Here is a 12,289-nt window from a genome sequence, read left to right on the forward strand (position 1 = left end):
ATCAGTGACCACCCCGTCATTCACATACTGCTTCCAGCGGAGTGCATCCTTCATTGGGCCAAACACAAGTATGTTGGAAGGTGCGAGATCTGGACTGTAGGGCGGATGAAGAACAACAGTCCATCACCAGCCGCGGTGGCCGTGCGGTTCTAGGCGCTGCAGTCCGGAGCCGCAGGACTGCTACGGTCGCAGGTTCTAATCCTGCGTCGGGCATGGATGTGTGTGATGTCCTTAGGTTAGTTAGGTTTAACTAGTTCTAAGTTCTGGGGGACTGGTGACCTAAGATGTTAAGTCCCATAGTGCTCAGAGCCATTTGAACCAACAGTCCATCGAATTTTCTGAGCTCGTCTCGGGTGCCCAGACTTGAGTGGCGCCTTGCGTTGTCAAGGAGAGGAAGTTCGTTTGCTTTTTTGTGGCAAGAAACACGCTGAAGCCATTTCTTCAATTTCTTGAGGGTAGTACAATATGCTTCAAAGTTAGTGGTTGCACTATGAGGGACGACATCAAACAGAACAACCTCTTCAGTCTCGCAGAAAACAGTCGACATGACTTTACCGGTTGAGGGGGCCAGTTTGAACTTTTTCGTAGGAGAAGAGGTGGTGTGCGGCCACTCCATGGATTGCCGTTTTGTTTCCGGTTAGAAATGATGAACCCATATTTCATCGCCTGAGACGATGTTCGACAAAAAATTGTCAGTGTCAGCCTCGTAACGCGCACAGCACGGGACACTCTTTCGCTGCAATTTATATCCTTCTGTTGGCGGCGTGGCGAGAGACTAGCGTGCACACAGCTTCGAGTACACCAACTGGTCAACGCTTCATGTTTCATTGTGATCCCTGGATCACGTCCAATGAGAGTGTCCGCACGTTCCAACATTGCATATGTCACAACTGCACGGCAGACTGGACAGGTTCGTGCGACCTTTGTAAGAGGGCTGTTCAGGTTTTTATGATGCTAACACCACGGACACCTCGCCCAGCGCCTCACCGTGCTTGTGTTCATTGCCAGGTCTCGGAGACATCCTGCAAGCGCCCACGAATGTCTACGATGCTCCGGTTTTGCGCCAAAAGAAACCCAATCATATCTTTCTGCTAGGAACATCCCTCCGTTACAGACGCTATTTTGAAGGCTACGTATAGCACCGGCACCTCCTGGAACTCCATGAAACTATAGGGGCTGAGGCACGAATATTCCACAACGTCCCATAACAATTCCGAGTTTCTTCAAAGGAAACTGTTGAGAAAACAAATGTGTTGCATGTGTCGCATTATTTACTGAATGCCAACACTGTCCCTCCTTTGAACTATTTTCTATGGCTACGTCCAAATGCTAGGAAATGCAACCGTGGCTACAATGCTGTGCCAGTGTCTGTTAAGTCGAGGAGAATAAGCTGGGGGCAGCTGTACAGTTAATATTGCACTATTTATTACTATTAAGACTCACACTGGTAGTGTCACAGAGACCGGTGGAAGATACAGGCGGTTGCTGTTGATGATGATGGCAGGGTTCACGAAGTTGACGACTAAATAGAAGCAAAGTCAGACCTCAGCGAAAGTCGTCACAAGTGTGCACAAACATTCCAGGGAGCAACCCGAATCGAAACGTGTAACCCAATAGAGGTCAGTCAATCTGGTGCGTGTCGAAGGCCTCTGACAATAGCGGACAAGTGCAAGGCCAAGATATTTACGTGCACAGTCGCCTCGGTGGACAGGCTCACGTGACTTGCCTGAGGAGCCAGCCGCCCCTTACAGTGGAACGAGCTGCGTCCATGGTGTAAAGCCCGAGTGCTGTTTCCTAGGGAAACGGAAACCAAATCACAAATCTGGGCTGCTGTTCTGTAAGATATTACGCTTAGTTTTTCGTGAAACTCGACATCAGTAACAATTTGCTTTTCTTCATTTTTAACTTTCGTTTCGTCTGTATCTACCTCTTTTCCAACAGCTGCAGAGCCAGAAATATCATCCGTACTACTTGAACTCGAAATCGAACCAACAAAATTTTTTGCGAAAAATTCATCTACTCTGTCAAGCGTGTTTATAACATTGGCTTCTCGTTCTCGTCTTTCTTTCCATAATTTCCGAAATGCCACCCCACTTATTTCTGCACGTTTGATTTTTCACTCTTATTCATGTTAAGGCACTTCAAAATTGTCAACCAACAGTCAAAACAAGAGAAAAAAAAATGTAAAAGGAAAGAATGAAAGCCGCAGTGGCCGAGCGGTTCTAGGCGCTACAGCCTGGCACGCGCGACCGCTACGGTCGCAGGTTCGAATCCTGCCTCGGGCATGGACGTGTGTGATGTCCTTAGCTTAGTTAGGTGTAAGTAGTTCTACGTTCTAGGGGATTGACGACCTCAGAAGTTAAGTCCCATAGTGCTCAGAGCCATTTGAAAGAAAGAAAGACTGTATACAATTCCAATCGTACTTCACCGCACATGAGCACAAAGCTTTTTACTTTAAACACGGTACACGAGCACAAAGCTTTTTCCTTTACACACGGTGCGATGAACTGGCCCTCGGATTACTCGACGTAACTGTGCTATGAAAGAACGACAATGCAGAATCATTTAATTTGACTGTCGCCTGTTCCTCTGCTATCGGTGAACAGCAGAAGCACACCTGCTGAGTGGAATTCCTCTCGTAAAGAAAACGGGACAGTCTCTTTATTGGCTTCTGAGGATAAAATCGAAGAGATTAGAGCGCACACAGAGGCATACCGACAATCCTTGTTTCCACTAACAATACGAGACTGGAATAGAAGGGAGAACCAATAGAGGTACTCAAGGTACCCTCCGCCTCACACCGTCAGGTGGCTTGCGGAGCTTGGATGTAGATGTAGTTATGGTTTCTACCCTTCTAATCTTCAGCGTTCCTCTGCAGTGTCACATTTCACGAGTTTCTATTCTCTTCTCCTCTGAACTGTTTAACGTCCACGTTCCACTTCCACACGAGGCTACACTCTAGACAAATACCTTCCAGAAAAGCTTCCTGACACTTAAATCTACATTATAAGTTAAAAAATTTCTCCAGAAAGGCTTTTCTTGTCATTGGGTCTATATTTTATGTCCACTATACTTCAGACATAACCAAATAACAGAACCCATCTACTGCTTTTATTGTATCGCCGGCCGGGGTGGCCGAGCGGTTCTAGGCGCTACAGTCTGGAACCACGCTGCCGCTACGGCCGCAGGTTAGAATCCTGCCTCGGGCATGGATGCGTGTGATGTCCTTAGGTTAGACAGGTTTAAGTAGTTCTAAGTTCTAGGGGACTGATGACCTCAGCAGTTAAGTCCCATAGTGCTCAGAGCCATTTGAACCATTTTTTTAGTGTATCATTTCCTATTCTAACTCCCTCAGCGTCGCCTAATTCCAAACGAATACATTTCATTACTCTCGTTTTGATTTCGTTAATGCTACCTTATGCCTCCTTTGAAGACACTGTCCATTCCGTTCAACTGCTCTTCCAAGTACGTCGCTGTCTCTGACAGAATTGCAATGCCGTCGGCAAACGACAAAACATTTATTTCTTTTCCCTGGACTTTAATCCCTTCTCCCAATTTTTCCTTACTTTCCTTTACAGCTTACTCAGTTTACAGACGGAATAACATTGGATATAGATTACAACCTTGTCTCACTCCACTCTCAACCACTGCTTCCCTTTCATGGCCTTCGACTCTTACAGCTGACGTCTGGTTTCTGTACAAGTTGTGAATAACTTTTCGCTCCACTGCTAGCTTCAGAAATTTAAAGGGTGTATTCCTGTCAATACTGTCAAAAGCTTTCTCTAAGTCTATAAATGCTACTCACGTAGATTTCTCTTTCCTTAACTTACCTTCTAAAAAGTGTTAGTATTGTCTAGTGTGTTCCTACGTTTCTCCGGAACCCAAACTGATCTTCCTCGATGTTCGCTTCTACCAGATTTTCCATTCTTCTTTATATATTTGGTGTTATTTTTTTGCAACCATGACTTATTAAACTGATAGTTCGAAATAATCACACCTATCAGCAGCTGCTTTCCTTGGAATTGGAATTATTACTCTCTTTTTGAAGTCTGTGGGCATTTCCCCTGTGTCATATATATTGCACACCAGGTGGAATAGTTTTGTCATGGCTGGCTCTTCGAAGGATATCAGCAGTTTAAGAATTTCTTTCGGCTTAGGTCTGTCAAATTCCTTTAATCATATCACATCTCTTTGCCCTCTATATATTCTTTCCACCTTTCAACTTTCCTTTCTTTGCTGAGTACCAGTATTCAGTCAGAGCTCTTGGAATTCATACAGTTGCTTCTCCAATGTTATCTTGAATTTTCTTGTAGGCCTTGTCAGTCTGTCCCCTCGTTATACATGCTTACATTCACATTTGTCCTTTTAGCCACTGCTGCTTACCAGTTTTGCTCCTCCTGTCAATTTCATATTTAGATGATTGTATTCTCCTTTCCTACTTCATTTGTGGCATTTCCTGTGATATTTAAGGATTTCTACACGACTTTGTCTTCTCACCGATTTGATCTTCTGCTGCCTTCACACTTTCATCTCTCAAAGTTACCCATTCGTATTCTACATTCCTTTGCCCTGTTGAAGTCTATCGTTGCTTAATGCTCTTCCTGAAAGTATTAACATCGCCTGGTTCTTTCAACTTATCCTACCCTATATATCCTACCATCTGGCAAAGTTTTCAGTTTTAATCTACAGTGCATAACCAAAAAATTATGGCCAGAGTATGCATTTTCTCCTGGAAATTGTTGCAGTTTAAAATATGGTTCTGAAATCTCAGTTTTGCCATTACTTAATCAATCTGAAAACTTAGAGTGTCTCCAGATCTCTTCCACGTATATAACCTTTTTCCATGATTCTTAAACTGTTAGCGATTATTAAATTACGCACTATGCAGAATTCTAACAGTCCGCTTCCTCTTTCGTGTCTATCCCCAATTGATAGTATCCTACATTTTTCTTCCTCTTCCTGTTGCTGCTACCAAATTCCAACAGCCATCACAATTAACTTTTATTCTCTCCTAACTATTTGAATAATTCCTTTTATCTCATCACAGATTCTTACAATCTCCTTATCAACTGCATATTAATATAAACCACATGTTGGCTTTGTGCCTATCTTGGCAATGATCATCAATTCCCTCAGTTTTTTTGTTACGGAGGGCAGATATCCCTATGGCCAAACACGCTACACGCTGAGCTACCGTGCCGGCGTCCCTAGACCGCGGGTGCATTTAGTCTGCTGTTGTTGTTGTTGTTGTTGTTGTTGTGGTCTTCAGTCCTGAGACTGGTTTGATGCAGCTCTCCATGCTACTCTATCCTGTGCAAGCTTCTTCATCTCCCAGTACCTACTGCAACCTACATCCTTCTGAATCTGCTTAGTGTATTCATCTCTTGGTCTCCCTCTACGATTTTTACCCTCCACGCTGCCCTCCAATGCTAAATTTGTGATCCCTTGATGCCTCAAAACATGTCCTACCAACCGATCCCTTCTTCTAGTCAAGTTGTGCCACAAACTTCTCTTCTCCCCAATCCTATTCAATACCTCCTCATTAGTTACGTGATCTACCCACCTTATCTTCAGCATTCTTCTGTAGCACCACATTTCGAAAGCTTCTATTCTCAAATTTTCTAACCTACCTGCCCGATTAAGGGATCTGACATTCCACGCTCCGATCCGTAGAACGCCAGTTTTCTTTCTCCTGATAACGACGTCCTCTTGAGTAGTCCCCTCCCGGAGATCCGAATGGGGGACTATTTTACCTCCAGAATATTTTACCCAAGAGGGCGCCATCATCATTTAATCATACAGTAAAGCTGCATGTCCTCGGGAAAAATTACGGCTGTAGTTTCCCCTTGCTTTCAGCCGTTCGCAGTACCAGCACAGCAAGGCCGTTTTGGTTAATGTTACAAGGCCTGATCAGTCAATCATCCAGACTGTTGCCCCTGCAACTACTGAAAAGGCTGCTGCCCCTCTTCAGGAACCACATGTTTGTCTGGCCTCTCAACAGATACCCCTCCGTTGTGGTTGCACCTACGGTACGGCCATCTGTATCGCTGAGGCACGCAAGCCTCCCCACCAACGGCAAGGTCCATGGTCTGCTATAATTATAATAATTTCTTTTTGTGTGGAACTTTGCCCCACTACAGTAGGAAGTTTACCACAGGTCTGGGGCAAATATTCATTTTCTGCGTTTGTGACATTTTGTGTAATATAAATTTAGTACATCATACAAGCAATCTTGAGCTTATGGCACCGTGCAAAGTATGATTCTGTACGGTTTTCATTGTCATGTAACAAGAAAAGCAGAAGTGGTAAGTGCACACTTTTGCCCCCACCTACCCTATAAGATACAGACTGCGCTTCATACATTTACAGCATTCCAAGTTAACCAACTAGGAGAAGAAGTTCTACATGCCACTCCTTCTTTTCGTCACCTACATTCCTAACAGAAGTAGGGATATCTTACTTCCACAGCAATTGTATGCAAATAATGTTGTGCATATACCAAATTTGGTTTAAACTGCCTCAGGCGTTACTGAGCTACACTTTTATGTCACCGCTTTTCACTCCAAACCCTCAGCTATATGCGTCGCAGTAAAATTGTTGCAGATAGCAAATGATACGTGTGCCAATTTTGGTAGTAATTCCGTCAAGCGTTGCAGAGTTATGTTGACATATGACTGTCTTTGTATCACTATCCGCTACTACCGCAGAACTATAGATGTGAAACTTTATTGCGTCTGTTACTTACAGGTTTAGTGAGCCCCAAAACTATTAATTTGATACTAATATCGATCGTTATTGTACATTTTACATGTCATGTCTCCTACCCCAACCTACACCTCTAGTCATGATTGGAGCATATTACCCCACAACATTTTTATACAAGTGATTAAACAAATTATTAGTCATCTTGATACGAACGGGAAGTGCTACAAACTTCCCGAGTTAAGTCCAATTTCTAATTCAAAATGATCGAAAACTCGATTTTTATTGCAATTTTTGAAGGGTATATGGGTGTAGAATGTTGGGACGAAAAAGTTTTTATCCGTGCTCTCCAAAGTTTCTACAGCCTATTGTTCGAAGTATTGTCACGAACGCCGTGCGACGCCTCACAGCCGGAAACGCCCAGCTCAGGTAGAAAACTTGACGTGCTGTGACACAGGTTCACAAAATGATTTATATTGTAGTATGTATGCAAACATATTCTCTGAAAAAGCTGGCGAACAACATGTGCAGGCTACCGAAACGCGGCATACCCAGCTCAGCCAGATTGGCTATGCCCCAGGAACAATTCGAGTTAGAGGAAGGTTTGATAAGCGACTCTGGAATTCCAGAGTAAACGTAAGTAACGAAAAAACTTTTTTGATCAACTTTTGGTGAATATTGGTCTAAATATTATTTTTATTCCGCCATATTAGATTATCCATATTCAGTTTTGAAAATCTAACATTATATCTGCGTTCAGAGCCATCAAAAATAAATAACAACACGTAGTTTCTATGCAGATTGAACTAATAATAGATACAAAAGTTTTCCATAAACTTTAAACAAATTTTTATTGAGAAACAAATTTGTCAAAACTGGATGCAGCATAAAATAAAAATTGTTCAACCTATTAACTTCTACCTTTGACTCCGGAAAAGTAAATACTTTTCTTGGAAGCTTTTACCTTCAACATATTAAATTTGTTAATATTAACTGTTTTTTTTGTAAAGCCATAAAGAGTGAACAAAACCCCCAAAAATTGAACTCAAAGTTCAAGTGAGCACCATATCGTTACATTTAAGGTTATTTCATTGTGGTTAGGTGTAAGCAACCGTAAATTTAATCCAATATCCTCTGTTGATATCAATTTTTGACTTCAGATCAGTCCTGAGGGCTACATGGCATGCGGTCTGCTTGCTTAAAACTCGCAGGCCCTTGATCAAAACGTAACTACCGGCACCATTTTGTGTTTTGTTTTCTGTTTCTTTCTGTTTTTTTTTTTGTTTGAAAATCTAAAATAGAGTTCAAAGTACGATCAATCATAATCTCCAAACAATTTCTTTGTATGTCGTTTCATTTTCTCAAAAAAAATTTCCAAACTTCGCCTAATTTTTACTCAGCTGAATGAGAGCCTGGCAACTTCTTTGTTTCCCACTTTTTTTCCTCACCCATATACAGTATTCGACTAGTTGTAATTTTTAAAAAAAACTAAGTATACGTTACGTGAAAGGAAGGGAACATAAAATGTGAACATCCAGTCATATGCAACGAACCTTGGTAAATCATTTTTATTGATGGACAAGGAAATAAATACATCCATAGCAATGACAAATTTGACAAAATGGAGAATTTATTCAAGGGCTACTTCTAAAAGTATTCGTCCACTCATTTTTTTAAATTTACAATATGAAAATATGATTTCAATTACAAACATTAACATTTAGTGGGATCTTCCGCAGGTGTGCACACGTAACTCACCAAAGTTACATCGGAATCGGATGACTGGTCTAGGAACGCATAAAAAGTTATAATTTTTTCACGATGTGGTGACACAGTCATAATATATTTCTTTGAAGTCAGTACTGCCATTAGACTGCTGTTTATTTACGGTGTTACATTTACACTTAGACAATCATGATTTCGGCTACAAAGTGCCATTATCAAGTGTTTTAAGTGTTATAAATCGCCTAATATGGCATACAGCATGTTTTTAAGTGTTATAAATTCCCTAATATGGCATACAGCGTGCTATCTTAGGCGTGATCTTGCCAGGTGTTAAGTGTTATAAATTCCCTAATATGGCATACAGCGTGCTATCTTAGGCAATTTATAACACTTAAAACACTTGATAATGGCACTTTGGAGCCGAAATCATGATTGCGTAAGTGTAAATGTAATACCGTAAATAAACAACAGTCTAATGGCGGTACTGACTTAAAAGAAAGATTCAGTTACACAGAATATATTTTTATAGAATTTTTGTTCTTCAGAAACGGTATTCCCGCTATTCAGTGTGATTACTGTGTATGGTGATGTTACAAGCAGCAGCTGACGCGTATAGCCACGCTTGTGTTTCGCCTGCCAATTAAGACAAACTGCTCTGTTAAGCGGACTCACGTCGCAGAAATTCGCTGCGCGGCGACAGCGGGTGACGTCACGTGACAGCGCCGAGCCGCATGGCAGGCAGGCAGGCCATTAAGCGGCACCCCGTGACGTCACGGACTGCCCGCCGCGTCAGCTCCGGTCCAGTCGGTCGAGCGACTGCGAAGCGCCGGCCGGCCAGGGGGACCGGCAAACACAGCGGCGGCGGCAGCGGCGCACAACACAACAGACAAGCGACAGTGGCCGGGCTGTGCCGCTTTGTCGGCGGTTTGTTTGCACCTCGCATTTGCCGCCACTGTTTGGGCTGTGCGAAATCGCAGCCAATTGAGGTTTCACCGCATCGCGGGCACAGTTGGCAGTGGAGTGCTAACAGTGATGTTTCGCAGTTCCGGCTGTGCCGATAAACACGACGTGTTTGGCGTGGGAGCCTCTGAAGCTTTCCGTCCGACAGCCATCAAACGGTTGTGCCGGAGATTTTAATGAACTGATTGCATAGGGTTCCCAGATCTGTTAATGGACGAGTTTGGAAAGTTATTTATGTAGTGCTACTTTTGTTAGGCCCACACTGGAAGTTACCTTAAGTGGCAATTAGTTTATTTTCCTTTGTAGTTCGATATTATAATTTACCATAAAAATTGCACTCTGCCGCAGCATTTGATACCAATAACTAAACGAGTAGACTTAATTTTACCCGTCGTTTGCGGTGTTTCCTCCGTGACTATATTACTTCCGCTATAATAAAGAACAACCGGATTCAACCACAAATCGTGATTTCATTAAAATACACTATGCATTTCGAGCCCTGGGGGCTCATGTTAAGGTTCTCTGACAGTTTACATCAACTTTACATTTTGTTTAATTCCGGACCTGGCAAGATCACGTTCTTATATTACAGATTGCCACATCATGTGATAAAGGTTTATAAAACTATGATAAATTGGAAAGTAACTTTCTGTTTCTAGCAGTGGGTGTACGGTTCTGGAGGTTGTTTATGTACAAATAGACACTTTCTATTAAACAGCATATTTGCAGAAACATTTTGACACTGTACATTTTCCCACACATTCAAAGCAAGTCAAAGTATTTCGGCCGCGAAGATGCTGCGTTTTTACAAATACACATATATTATTTACAAGGTGTTACCTTATTATTTACATAGATGTCCTTAGTGAGACAAATATTTGTGAATGTGGTAAATATCCCTATATTTCGTGAAATGGTTACATTACGAAATACTCGTTTCCCTAGGAAAAAACGAACTTTTAAAATTACTGAAAAAATTGTGACTGCTAATCTCTGTTTCTCCATTCAACAAATTTTCAGAAGCTTTTTCTTCATGTAACATTATTTGTAATTACTCTAGCAGATCAAGCTTTTTACCATTTTTTCTGTATGGCGTACAGTCAAGCCGTTATGAATGTCACAGTCTGTGTACGTTAAGGTACATATGGTTAGCTATTGCAGATTTGACAAAGCTGTTGAGTCTAAAGGTATCAGTGTGTTATTCGTAACGTGTATCTTAAGTTCTTCCAGTTTCGCCTATGTAAAATGCAGGGCAGCAGATACACTGTAACTTATATACTCCATTTTGTTCTGTTGTTGGAGCGTTTATGTTTACTGTGTGAGGTAAGTGGTGTTCCAATTTTGTTGTTTGTGGAGGAGGAAATTTTAATATTGGTACTCGTAAATAAGTTAGCAATTTTCTGTGATGCTGCGCCTCGATAGTGAATGCTTGTGAATATATATGCAGTGTCAGATATTTTTCCTGTAACGCTTCTTTTACTGATGTAGGCCTCTATTTTGTTTGGCGATTTGTCAATTGATTTTTCAGAATAACCATTATTTCTTGAAATTGTTGTGGTGGTGTCTATTTGTTGTGTTAGTGCTTTGGATTTGAATGGTAACGTGTGTGGCCTCTCCGGCACTGATCTAAAGGCAGCAGACTTGTGTCTGTTTGGATGGTGTGATGACTCATGTATTGTGATATCAGTGTAAGGTAGTTTTTTGTAAACGTAAAAATTGTGTTCTTGCTGTTCGCCAATAATTGTGAGGCCTAAGAAATTTATGGAATGGTCAGTTTCGTGTTCAATTGTAAACTTTATTTTATTGTGAGGGGAACTGAATACTTTGAGAAGTTCATCAAGTTCATCTTCTGTGCCATCAAACGTGCGTCAGCTGCAGGAATGTAGTTTACCTGTGTTTTAAATTCCTTATTCTCACAAAACTGATGTTATTCTGGGCCACAATCAAACTGATTACAAGTGCCTGTAGAAAACTTATTGAGAAATAATTAACTCTGGATTGCCTCATAGAAGTACTTTAGGTGCTTTTCCGCTTACATAAGACAACCATCATGTTTGAGGTGAAGGTTCGCAACTGGATAAAAGGAAGTGAAGAAGTAGATTTTATGGCGAAGGATGCTGTGTACACTGGCTGAGTGAAATGAGCCCACTGGACCTTTAGAGAAATCATTACGACCATCAGTTACTAACGTTTGATTCCGCCCTTGGTCTTGATAACCGCCTGTATTCGATTAGGAACTCCACAAGGTTGTTCTGGTTCGTCGCACCGCGCTTAAGCCACTCGCTTAGGATTAGATCGAGCAATTTCACCAAACTGGGATATGTTGATGTCGTTTTAGCCGCTATTCCAACATGTCCTACAGGTTTCCAATGGGATTTAACTCAGATGATTTTGCAGACAAATCGAGATGTAATAGAGTTCGGAATGTTTAGAAAACCAGTCACACACTATCGCAACCCGATGAACTTTGCTGTTGTGTTGAAAAATTAGGGTATCAACGGCCTCCTGAGAGGTGAAAGACTCCAAATGTCCACTGCATCCAGTTCCCGCCGCAATTTTATCTCACTAACATGTGGGGATGGACCATCACTGGCTGCTTCGAGCAATTCGTGTCGCATTTGTACTTTGATTCACAATGCCATGACCCGTGTCTCCAGTCCCTCTCAGTCCCACACTTTTGACATTGTGTTTCGTGACTACGTGTGCTATACCACTGCTTGTAGATACGGTAACAGTCCGCCGCTCAAAACCAACAAATCCAGCAACTTCACAAACCTTATGGCCATAGGCTGCCACTTCAAATCCAATACCAATGAAATATTTGTTGTTTTGTTCAAAAAAATTCAAATGAGTGTGAAATATTATGGAACTTAACTGTTAAGGTCATCAGTCCCTAAGCTTA

The sequence above is a fragment of the Schistocerca piceifrons genome, chromosome 3 (genome assembly GCF_021461385.2).
Source record: "Schistocerca piceifrons isolate TAMUIC-IGC-003096 chromosome 3, iqSchPice1.1, whole genome shotgun sequence".
Classification (NCBI taxonomy): domain Eukaryota; kingdom Metazoa; phylum Arthropoda; class Insecta; order Orthoptera; family Acrididae; genus Schistocerca; species Schistocerca piceifrons.